This window comes from Molothrus aeneus, chromosome 31 (genome assembly GCF_037042795.1).
Source record: "Molothrus aeneus isolate 106 chromosome 31, BPBGC_Maene_1.0, whole genome shotgun sequence".
Taxonomy (NCBI): domain Eukaryota; kingdom Metazoa; phylum Chordata; class Aves; order Passeriformes; family Icteridae; genus Molothrus; species Molothrus aeneus.
In genome coordinates this window covers 116,314-128,394 of record NC_089676.1, presented here as the reverse complement: position 1 = coordinate 128,394, position 12,081 = coordinate 116,314, and the positions used below count along the sequence as shown (strand labels likewise).

General features: G+C 50.3%; 1 non-coding gene across 1 annotated transcript; it reads right to left on the bottom strand.

Moving 5' to 3' along the window:
- Nucleotides 1-7,524: 7,524 nt before the first annotated feature.
- Nucleotides 7,525-7,598, bottom strand: TRNAR-UCU (transfer RNA arginine (anticodon UCU)). The gene has a single exon. It is a non-coding gene; the product is annotated as a tRNA-Arg (tRNA).
- Nucleotides 7,599-12,081: the final 4,483 nt, after the last annotated feature.

Sequence of the window (12,081 nt, the reverse complement as noted above, 5' to 3'; positions counted from 1 at the left end):
GGAACCGCTCGGGGTTTGCTGCTCTGCCTCTGCCCCGTGTGCGCTGAGCCCCTTCCGAGCCCGGGGCGGCAGAGACCCGCCATGTGCATCATGCTGGGGAATGGAGACCCCCCCTCCTCCGTCACCCCATCCAGCAGAGACCCCCCATGTCCACCATCCCGTAGAGACCCCCCCTTCAATGTCAGGGCAGTGGAGACCTCCCCTCCTTCATCATCCCATCCAGCAGAGACCCCCAGATCAATCCCGCAGGATAAGGCAGACCCCACTTCATTCACCTCGTGGAGCTTCTGGACCCTTGGGGTCTCTGAAGCCTCTGGAGCACCCCACACTCCCCTCACTGTCACCGTCCCATACTCTGGAGACCCTCAGAGACCCCCACCCTCAGCAGAGACCCCCATTTCCATCCCCCAGGAGGGCAGTGGAGACCCCGCGTCCTTCACAGTCCCATACAGGGGAAACTCCCTCCCTCCCATTCCCCAGGGCTCCAGGGACCCCCCATGACCACCCCAACATCCAGAGACCCCCAGCCTTCACTGCCCCATACTATGGAGACCCCCAAATTCCAGAGAGACCCCACCTCCATCCCCCAGGACACCAAAGACCCCCACCCTGCCCATGTTTTTGTTGCCCCCTGAAGTGCAGCCCCCGTCCTTGGGCTCCCCAAAGCTCCTGGTGTTGGCACAGACCCCTCAGAGCCCCCAAACCCGGGAGGTTTTGTACCCCCCACCATGAACAATCAGCCAGAAATGATAAATTTATTTAGGAATAAACCTGAACCCCAAACCCTTTAAAGATAAACCTGAACCCCAAACCCTGGGAGCTCCTGAGGGAACCCAACACCTCTTCCACCTTGATCCCTGCTGATCTGGGGTGCTCAGAGCCCCCAGCCCGGGGAGTTTTGTACCCCCCACCATGAACAATCAGCCAGAAATGATGAATTTATTTAGGGATAAACCTGAACCCCAAACCCTGGGAGCTCCTGGAGGAGCCTGACACCTTCTCCACCTGATCCCTGCTGGATCTGGGGTGTTCAGAACCCCCAAACCCGGGAGGTTTTGTCACCCCCACCATGAACAATCAGCCAGAAATGATGAATTTATTTAGGGATAAACCTGAACCCCAAACCCTGGGAGCTCCTGGAGGAGCCCAACACCTCCCTCCAACCTCATCCCTGCTGGATCTGGGGTGTTCAGAACCCCCAAACCTGGGAGGTTTTGTCACCCCCACCATGAACAATCAGCCAGAAATGATGAATTTATTTAGGGATAAACCTGAACCCCAAACCCTGGGAGCTCCTGCAGGAGCCCAACACCTCCCTCCAACCTCATCCCTGCTGGATCTGGGGTGCTCAGAACCCCCAGCCCGGGGGGTTTTGTACCCCCCACCATGAACAATCAGCCAGAAATCCCTAAATAAATTTATCATTTATTTAGGGCTAAACCTGAACCCCAAACCCTTTAGAGATAAAAATGAACCCCAAACCCTGGGAGCTCCTGAGGGAATCCAACACCTCCTCCATCCTGATCCCTGCTGGATCTGGGGTGCTCAGAGCCCCAAACCCAGGAGGTTTTGTCACCCCCACCATGAACAATCAGCCAGAAATCCCTAAATAAATTTATCATTTATTTAGGGATAAACCTGAACCCCAAACCCTGGGTGCTCCTGGAGGAGCCCAACACCTCCCTCCACCCTGATCCCTGCTGGATCTGGGGTGACTCTGGGAAGCCACAAGGGTGAAAAATTCGAGGATCAGGGGCACAAAGTGTCCCCTCATGTCACAGCCCCTGTTTGGGGTGGGTGGTGAACGAGGGGGGAGCAGAGGTGTCCAACCTGCAATAAATAAATAAAATAAACCCCAGGTTTTACTGCCTGTGGGGCAGGAGGAGCAGAGCTCCTGGGAAAGGAGGTTCCATGGGAGAATTCCACCATTTTGTCTTCATTTTAGGGATGGCAGGGGAACATTCCAGAGTTTTTCTTGGTTCTAGGGTGGTCAAACGAGCATCCCATTATTTTTGTTGGGTTTAGGATTGCCAGGGGAACGTTCCACCATTTTTGTCAATTCTAGGGTTGCCATGGGATCACTCCACTGTTTCTGTTGGCTCTGGGGGTCCCAGGGGAGCATTTCACCATTAAAAAAAAAAAAAAATCTAGGGTTGCTAAGGGGAGCATTTCATAATTTTTGTCAGTTCTAGGATTTCCAGAAGAGCATTCCACCATTTCTGTGGGTTCTAGGGTCACCACAGGATCATTCCACCATTTCTGTAGGTTCTAGAGTCACCACAGGATCATTCCACCATTTCTGTTGGCTCTATGGTTGCCTGAGGAACATTCCACCATTTTTGCCATTTCTAGGGTTGCCATGGGATCATTCCATTGTTCCTATTGGTTCTAGGGTTGCCAGGGGAACATTTCACCATTTTTGTCCATTCCAGGATTTCCAGAAGAGCATTCCACCATTTCTGTGGGTTCTAGGGTCACCACAGGATCATTCCACCATTTCTGTAGGTTCTAGGGTTACCTGAGGAACATTCCACCCTTTTTCCATTTCTAGGGTTGCCATGGGATCATTCCACTGTTTCTGTTGGTTCCAGGGTTCCCAGGGGAACATTTAATATATTTTTTTTTTAATTCTAGGGTTGCCAGGGGAGAATTCCACTGTTTCTCTTGGTTTTAGGGTTGCCATGGGATCATCCCACTGGTTTTATTTGTTTCTAGGGTTGCCATGGTAGAATTCCACCATTTTTTCCCAGTTCTGGAGTTGCCAAAGGGACATTCCACCATTTTGTTGGTTCTAGGATTTCCAGTGGAGCATTCCACTTTTTCTGTTGGTTCTAGAGATACCAGAAGAGAATTCACAATTTTTTGTCAGTTCTAGGATTTCCAGAAGAGCATTCCACCATTTCTGTGGGTTCTAGGGTCACCACAGGATCATTCCACCATTTCTGTGGGTTCTAGGGTTACCTGAGGAACATTCCACCATTTTTGCCATTTCTAGGGTTGCCATGGGATCATTCCATTGTTCCTATTGGTTCTAGGGTTGCCAGGGGAACATTTCACCATTTTTGTCCATTCTAGGATTTCCAGAAGAGCATTCCACCATTTCTGTGGGTTCTAGGGTCACCACAGGATCATTCCACCATTTCTGTTGGCTCTAGGGTTGCCTGAGGAACATTCCACCCTTTTTGCCAGTTCTGGAGTTGCCAGAGGGGCATTCCACTGTTTCTGTTGATTCTAGGGTTCCCAGGGGAACATTTAATATATATTTTTTTAATACTAGGGTTGCCATGGGATCATCCCACTGGTTTTATTTGTTTCTAGGGTTGCCATGGTAGAATCCCACCCTTTTTTCCCAGTTCTGGAGTTGCCAAAGGGACATTCCACCATTTTGTTGGTTCTAGGATTTCCAGTGGAGGATTCCACTTTTTTTGTTGGCTCTAGAGATATCAGAGAGAATTCCACCTTTTTTTACTCAGTTCTTTGGTTCCAGAGTAGCATTCCACCATTTCTGTTGGCTCTAGGGTTACCTGAGGAACATTCCACCATTTTGCCAGTTCTGGAGTTGCCAGAGGGGCATTCCACCCTTTTTGTTGGTTCCAGGATTTCCAGAGGAACATTCCACCATTTCTGTCAGTTCTAGGGTTGCCATGGGATCATTCCAGAGTTTTGGTTGGCCCCACAGGGTCGGGTTTGGGGATTTCAGAGACAAATTCCCTGCCCCTCCAGATGGGGATTCATTCCTGGAACATGATGCTACCTGAGGCCTGGAGGGATAAAGATGAGATTCCATGCAAGCTCCCTCTTCAGTGTAGGGCATCCCAAACATCTTTTTTGTTGGGAATCTGGAATGTTCTGGGGTGGAAAGCAAAATCTTCCTGATTCTGAGTGGGCATAATTAGCATGGAACTGCTTTTGAACTGTGTTTGCACACGTGGCCATTGCCAAAACCCCACGAGGAGCTCCCTCACTGGGAACAGCATCCTGCAGCAGTGACAGCACAGGTGGAACTCAGGTGTAGCTCAGAGTCTGTGTCCTAATTCCTCAATTTTCCTCATCTTCCTCAGCAGGTTTGGCTGATTCTTTTTCCTGTCCAAATGAGAATTTCTGTTCTTGCAGCGAGGACAGGAATCCTCACACCTCCTCACCTTGTGGGCAGCACACCTGAGGGGTGACCTGGTGAGACAAAAGGGGAGCTGAAGGTTTGGGAAGATTAAGGAACCCATGGAAGTTCTGGAAAAGCCAAAAAGGAGCTGCAAAAGAAGCCAAGGGAGACCAAAAGTGCAGCTGAGAGAGATTGGGAGCTCTGTGTCCTCCTCACACAGGTGAGGTGACGAATGGAACACAAGCAGCGTTCTGACCATCAGAACTGGTGAACATCACTTGGTGCCTGAATTTGGGGGGGTCACAGGGGTCTCCTGCCCTGGCACAAGGTGTCCCTGAACCCAAAGGGACACTCTGGGGTTCCCAGACACAGCAGGAGAACACAGCTGGTAACACCAAGGATCTGCTCCTGAGCTCTCCCACACTCATCCTCAGGGAAGAGGAGCCCCAGTCCCTCCCCAGGGGAACCACAGCTGAGCTGGAATCAGAGTTTTATTGCTGCCCCTGTCCCAAAATGCAAATGAAGAGATTTCATTCTCCATTTGCTGATGGCAGGAGTGATCTCTGCAGAATCTGCCCTTTCTCCCCCCATTCCTACCAAATTTTCCTTTGGGTGTGTCCCACTCACTGCCCACATATTTTTTTCTTTTTCAGGATAATCTGGCCTTTTCCCCCTGGATGTGTTGGAAATGACAATTTTGCCACGATGAACATGAGGGCAGAACTTCCAGCACCACCAGGACCTGGTTTTCCAATCAGGCTGAGCTCCAGCATTTGCACAGATACCACAAGGAGAAAAACAAACAAGCCAAGCCCAGAGATGGGGATGGACTGGTTTTCCACTGGAGACCAGAAATCCAGTCAATGGGAGAGCATCCTGGGATTGCAGAGAGCATGGAGTCATGGAATGCTTTGGGTTGGGAGGGACCTTAAAACTTGTCCAGTCCCACCCCTACCATGGCAGGGTCACCCTCCACCATCCCAGGGTGCTCCCAGCCCCATCCAGCCTGGCTGTGGACACTTCCAAGGATGGGGCATCCATGGAATCATCTGTGCCAGGGCCTCCTCACCCTCACAAGGAACAATTTCTTCCCAATATCCCATCTGACCCTGCCCTCTGGCAGTTTAAAACCATTTCAGAGTACAAAGGTCCAGGTGGGGAGCATTGAGTTACCCAAATTTACCAAGGTGGACCTTCAGATCAGAGACCTACATTTCTTTGGCCACACATGTGAAAAAATGACCCCATTTATCACAGGAAATGCCACCAGAAGGTTCTGACCTGCTTCCTTCCAGCTGGGCCCTACTGGAAAGCACAGAACAATCCCTTAGGAAGAGGTTATCAAAAAATGGGACATTACTGGGGGGACATGTGGGGTTAAAACACCTGCTTGGAGGAGAACCAAAGGGAATGGGGGAATGGGGAGATGATGGAGGAGAAATGCCTGGAGAAAGGAGCACAGGGATGTTACATCCATCAACTATCCCAGGAAAAGTGATTCCCTCCCCATGCAAACCCTCAGGGGTGTTATAAACGTGAGGGATCAGGACCTGGGAGGGAAATGGCCCTAAAAGAAAAGAGACACCTGCCTGGAGATCCTGGAGATCATCTCAGAGGGACATGGCACTAAAAGAAAAGAGACACATGCCTGGAGATCCTGGACGTCATGTCTGAGGGAAATGGCATCAAAAGAAAAGAGACACCTGCCTGGAGATCATGTCTGAGGGGAAATGGCCCTAAAAGAAAAGAGACACCTGCCTGGAGATGATCTCTGAGGGGAAATGGCCCTAAAATAAAGAGACACCTGCCTGGAGATCATGTCTGAGGGCAATGGCACTAAAAGAAAAGAGACACCTGCCTGGAGATGATCTCTGAGGGGAAATGGCCCTAAAATAAAGAGACACCTGCCTGGAGATCATCTGTGAGGGGAAATGGCACTAAAAAAGAAGACACACCTGCCTGGAGATCATGTCTGAGGGGAAATGGCCCTAAAATAAAGAGACACCTGCCTGGAGATCACGTCTGAGGGCAATGGCCCTAAAAGAAAAGAGACACCTGCCTGGAGATCATGTCTGAGGGGAAATGGCCCTAAAAGAAAAGAGACACCTGCCTGGAGATGATCTCTGAGGGGAAATGGCCCTAAAATAAAGAGACACCTGCCTGGAGATCATGTCTGAGGGCAATGGCCCTAAAAGAAAAGAGACACCTGCCTGGAGATCATCTGTGAGGGGAAATGGCACTAAAAAAGAAGACACACCTGCCTGGAGATCATGTCTGAGGGGAAATGGCCCTAAAATAAAGAGACACCTGCCTGGAGATCACGTCTGAGGGCAATGGCCCTAAAAGAAAAGAGACACCTGCCTGGAGATCATGTCTGAGGGGAAATGGCCCTAAAAGAAAAGAGACACCTGCCTGGAGATGATCTCTGAGGGGAAATGGCCCTAAAATAAAGAGACACCTGCCTGGAGATCATGTCTGAGGGCAATGGCACTAAAAGAAAAGAGACACCTGCCTGGAGATGATCTCTGAGGGGAAATGGCCCTAAAATAAAGAGACACCTGCCTGGAGATCATCTGTGAGGGGAAATGGCACTAAAAAAGAAGACACACCTGCCTGGAGATCATGTCTGAGGGGAAATGGCCCTAAAATAAAGAGACACCTGCCTGGAGATCACGTCTGAGGGCAATGGCCCTAAAAGAAAAGAGACACCTGCCTGGAGATCATGTCTGAGGGGAAATGGCCCTAAAAGAAAAGAGACACCTGCCTGGAGATGATCTCTGAGGGGAAATGGCCCTAAAATAAAGAGACACCTGCCTGGAGATCATGTCTGAGGGCAAAGGCCCTAAAAGAAAAGAGACACCTGCCTGGAGATCATCTGTGAGGGGAAATGGCACTAAAAAAGAAGACACACCTGCCTGGAGATCATGTCTGAGGGGAAATGGCCCTAAAATAAAGAGACACCTGCCTGGAGATCACGTCTGAGGGCAATGGCCCTAAAAGAAAAGAGACACCTGCCTGGAGATCATGTCTGAGGGGAAATGGCCCTAAAAGAAAAGAGACACCTGCCTGGAGATGATCTCTGAGGGGAAATGGCCCTAAAATAAAGAGACACCTGCCTGGAGATCATGTCTGAGGGCAATGGCACTAAAAGAAAAGAGACACCTGCCTGGAGATGATCTCTGAGGGGAAATGGCCCTAAAATAAAGAGACACCTGCCTGGAGATCATCTGTGAGGGGAAATGGCACTAAAAAAGAAGACACACCTGCCTGGAGATCATGTCTGAGGGGAAATGGCCCTAAAATAAAGAGACACCTGCCTGGAGATCACGTCTGAGGGCAATGGCCCTAAAAGAAAAGAGACACCTGCCTGGAGATCATGTCTGAGGGAAATGGCCCTAAAAGAAAAGGGACACCTGCCTGGAGATCATCTCTGCCGGGACTCGAACCCGGAACCTCTGGATTAGAAGTCCAGCGCGCTCGTCCATTGCGCCACAGAGACCTCACCGTGAGGGGAGCGTCGGCTCCAGAACTGAAAAATCCACAGCGCCCGCAGGGTCCAGTGCCCATCGACACCTCCCTGGCACAGCAGCACCTCCAGAGTGCCCTCCCTGCACAGGGACAGGCAGGAATAATCCCAGGAATGCTCCATATCTCGCTCGGCAGCAGGGATGCAGCAAAAAGCTGGATGCAGGCTGGTATCCGCCTCTCTGGCAACCTTTCCGCAGCATCCCCGGCACTCTGGGCAGAGCTAAATCCTGGAGCAGAGTTCCTCGCTGCATCTCAGCGGCATCACGGCATCCTCCTCGCTGCAGAAGCCGAGGGATAAAGATGAAAGAGGATTTAGCTCAATGGTGAGGGGAGCTCGGCTTGTCGGGGTGAAAAACCGGTGAGAACCTGAGGTTTGAGCAGAGGAATGAAAGGGAAAGCAGCCACCGTGGGTTTCCTTTCAGCAAGCTGTCAATCAGGGCTTTAATGAAGAAACATTTGTGCTTCTTCTGTAGGGGAAAAAATGAAGACAGATGTCAAAACAACAGGAAAGGTCCATTTACAGCCACTGACCTATTAACAATGGATCAAACTCTGGCACGGAGTCATCGCTGGGAATTCGGAATCCCCGAAAGGAACAAATTCCAGGCTGGGAACGGCACATTTGGAATGCTTGAATGGAACAAATTGCAGGCTGTTTTTCTCTCCCAAACACGCCCTGGATTCCTGTGAAAGGGGAGATTGTTAAGTGCAATCCCAGAAGAGGAATTCCCTGACACAAGGCACTTTTGCCTTGAGGTCAGTGTGGTCAGGCAGCTCTTCCTGGGGCAGAACAGCCCAGAGCAGGAATAAAGAGGAGATTCCCACCACACAGAATTGAGGATAAACCTTGGAACCTCAAAATTGAGGATAAATCCCCCCAATTCCTGTGAAAGGGGAGATGTTAAGTGCAATCCCAGAGGAGGAATTCCCTGACTCAGGGAACTTTTGCCTCGAGGTCAGTGTGGTCTGAACCTCAGGCAGCTGTTCCTGGTGAAGAACAGCCCAGAGCAGGAATAAAAAGGAGATTCAGCCCCCAGTGGAACCAGAACCTCAAACTGAGGATAAACCCCCCCAATTACCATTAAAAGGGGAGATGTTAAGTGCAATCCCAGAGGAGGAATTCCCTGACACAAGGCACTTTTGCCTTGAGGTCAGTGTGGTCAGGCAGCTCTTCCTGGGGCAGAACAGCCCAGAGCAGGAATAAAGAGGAGATTCCCACCACACAGAATTGAGGATAAACCTTGGAACCTCAAAATTGAGGATAAATCCCCCCAATTCCTGTGAAAGGGGAGATGTTAAGTGCAATCCCAGAGGAGGAATTCCCTGACTCAGGGAACTTTTGCCTCGAGGTCAGTGTGGTCTGAACCTCAGGCAGCTGTTCCTGGTGAAGAACAGCCCAGAGCAGGAATAAAAAGGAGATTCAGCCCCCAGTGGAACCAGAACCTCAAACTGAGGATAAACCCCTCCAATTCCCATTAAAAGGGGAGATGTTAAGTGCAATCCCAGAGGAGGAATTCCCTGACACAAGGCACTTTTGCCTTGAGGTCAGTGTGGTCAGGCAGCTCTTCTGGGGGAGAACAGCCCAGAGCAGGAATAAAGAGGAGATTCCCACCCCTCAGAACTAAGGATAAACCTTGGAACCTCAAAATTGAGGATAAATCCCCCCAATTCCCATGAAAGGGGAGATGTTAAGTGCAATCCCAGAAGAGGAATTCCCTGATACAGGGAGCTTTTGCCTGGAGGTCAGTGTGGTCTGAAGCTCAGGCAGCTGTTCCTGGTGAAGAACAGCCCAGAGCAGGAATAAAGAGGAGATTCACCCCCTCAGAACTGAGGATAAACCTTGGAACCTCAAAATTGAGGATAAATCCCCCCAATTCCTGTGAAAGGGGAGATGTTAAGTGCAATAAAAGAAGTGGAATTCCCTGACACAGGGAACTTTTGCCTCGAGGTCAGTGTGACCTGAAGCTCAGGCAGCTGTTCCTGGGGGAGAACAGCCCAGAGCAGGAATAAAAAGGAGATTCACCCCCTCAGAACTGAGGATAAACCCCTCCAATTCTCATGAAAGGGGAGATGTTAAGTGCAATTCAAGAAGAGGAATTCCCTGATACAGGGAGCTTTTGCCTGGAGGTCAGTGTGACCTGAACCTCAGGCAGCTGTTCCTGGGGGAGAACAGCCCAGAGCAGGAATAAAGAGGAGATTCACCCCCTCAGAACTGAGGATAAACCTTGGAACCTCAAAATTGAGGATAAATCCCCCCAATTCCCATGAAAGGGGAGATGTTAAGTGCAATCCCAGAAGAGGAATTCCCTGATACAGGGAGCTTTTGCCTGGAGGTCAGTGTGACCTGAACCTCAGGCAGCTGTTCCTGGGGGAGAACAGCCCAGAGCAGGAATAAAGAGGAGATTCCCACCCCTCAGAATTGAGGATAAATCTCGGAACCTCAAAATTGAGGATAAATCCCCCCAATTCCTGTGAAAGGGGAGATGTTAAGTGCAATCCAAGAAGTGGAATTCCCTGACACGGAGAGCTTTTGCCTTGAGGTCAGTGTGGTCTGAAGCTCAGGCAGCTGTTCCTGGTGAAGAACAGCCCAGAGCAGGAATAAAAAGGAGATTCAGCCCCCAGTGGAACCAGAACCTCAAACTGAGGATAAACCCCCCCAATTCCCATTAAAAGGGGAGATGTTAAGTGCAATCCCAGAGGAGGAATTCCCTGACATGGGCACTTTTGCCTCGAGGTCAGTGTGGTCAGGCAGCTCTTCCTGGGGGAGAACAGCCCAGAGCAGGAATAAAAAGGAGATTCAGCCCCCAGTGGAACCAGAACCTCAAACTGAGGATAAACCCCCCCCAATTTCCAAGAAAGGGGAGATGTTAAGTGCAATCCCAGAAGAGGAATTCCCTGACACAGGGAGCTTTTGCCTGGAGGTCAGTGTGGTCTGAAGCTCAGGCAGCTGTTCCTGGTGAAGAACAGCCCAGAGCAGGAATAAAGAGGAGATTCACCCCCTCAGAACTGAGGATAAACCTTGGAACCTCAAAATTGAGGATAAATCCTCCCAATTCCTGTGAAAGGGGAGATGTTAAGTGCAATAAAAGAAGTGGAATTCCCTGACACAGGGAGCTTTTGCCTCGAGGTCAGTGTGACCTGAACCTCAGGCAGCTCTTCCTGGGGGAGAACAGCCCAGAGCAGGAATAAAAAGGAGATTCACCCCCTCAGAACTGAGGATAAACCCCCACCAATTCTCATGAAAGGGGAGATGTTAAGTGCAATCCCAGAGGAGAATTCCCTGACACAGGGAGCTTTTGCCTCGAGGTCAGTGTGGTCTGAAGCTCAGGCAGCTGTTCCTGGTGAAGAACATCCCAGAGCAGGAATAAAGAGGAGATTCCCTCCCAGTGGAACCAGGACCTCAAAATTGAGGATAGCCCCCCCAAACACCCATGTTTAGATGGTGAAGATCACAGCAGGTGTGTTCCACCTGCACAGGACAAGCTCCTGCTGCATCCCTGCTTTCCTCAGTGCCTGTCCTTCCTGCCTCAGGCTGGGGCACCTCTGTGCTCATGGCTAAAATCCCATTCCGTGCCAAATCCCTGCCTCCCTCAAGAGCTGGAAAGGACCTGACTTCTGCCCAAAGTGAGCTGTGAATTTGTGTGGTGCTGAAGAGAAGAGGCACAGCACTGAAAACCTCAGCACACCTAATGCAAACCCAAAGGATTTGGTGATCCTTCTACTCATGGAAAGCTTTATGGTGGTCTTGACAAGTAAAATCCACCTTGGAGTGGTGGGAAAGAAGGCAGGGGTTGAACTTCTATCAGAAAAACCCTTCCTGCTGCAAAAGATAACCCAGTGAATTGATAATCCTTGAAATAAATCCCTCTGTGAACCAATTGTGATCACACTGGGACCTGGAGAAAACTCAAAGTCTAGAAAACACTCATCTGCAGGGTGACCAAAGACTGTGTTTAAAAACGTTATAGAAAAAAAAAATCTTAAAGGTAAAAAGCTCTAAAGGATGAGCAAAATCTCCCACAGCCTGTGACTGTCTGCTCCTCCTGGGGGATGAAGACAGCAGCTTTCAATATCATTTTGGGAGGCTGCACCTCAAGAGTGCACCTGCTTTGAAGTCAGCAGCAAGCAGAAAATCTGGAGATGGTGAATGAAATAGCAGAAACTCTCAGAAGAATGGCTGTGGCTCTCTGGGCAGCCACATCCCTGCAATCAGAGCTTTGAAGGAATTCCTCCTGCCTGGAGCTCCCCTCAGCCCTAAGTGCACCAAACTCAGGAAAGAAGCAGAGTTTGAGCTGATGAAAATGCCACATTTCTGTCAGGGGAAGAGTGGGGAGAGGCAGGGGCTGCAGAGGAGCAGCACCAGAGCCTCATCCTCATCTTCATCCCAACAGGCAGCCCTGGGGGCACCTGCCAGGTGTTTCAGTACCTTCAGCATCCCTTCAGTCTTCCCCGAG